This window comes from Sinocyclocheilus anshuiensis, unplaced genomic scaffold, assembly GCF_001515605.1.
Source record: "Sinocyclocheilus anshuiensis isolate Anshui unplaced genomic scaffold, SAMN03320099.WGS_v1.1 scaffold61, whole genome shotgun sequence".
In the NCBI taxonomy this organism is placed as follows: Eukaryota; Metazoa; Chordata; class Actinopteri; order Cypriniformes; family Cyprinidae; genus Sinocyclocheilus; species Sinocyclocheilus anshuiensis.
The window spans coordinates 363,282-363,492 of record NW_015536473.1 but is presented as its reverse complement, the minus strand read 5'-3'; the positions used below and the strand labels follow the sequence as shown (position 1 = coordinate 363,492).

General features: G+C 46.0%; 1 protein-coding gene across 1 annotated transcript in view; it reads right to left on the bottom strand.

The window, feature by feature from the left end:
• The window catches only part of LOC107703895 (RNA-binding motif, single-stranded-interacting protein 3-like), a 39,350-nt gene that overhangs the window by 7,775 nt on the left and 31,364 nt on the right, over nucleotides 1-211 (bottom strand). The gene's annotated exons all lie outside the window — the stretch shown is intronic.

Genomic DNA, 211 nt, shown 5'->3' with positions numbered 1-211 from the left:
CACTCACACTCACACACTCACACACTCACACACTCACACACTCACACACTCACACACTCACACACTCACACACACACCTGATATGTAGAGATGGGTGAAGTGGTGATAAACGGAGTGATGGACACTTGGGCGATCATCCTGTTAGCAGTGATGCTGTACGGAGAAGAGTAGAACCTGCACAGAGACAGAGATTACATATTAATGATATTGA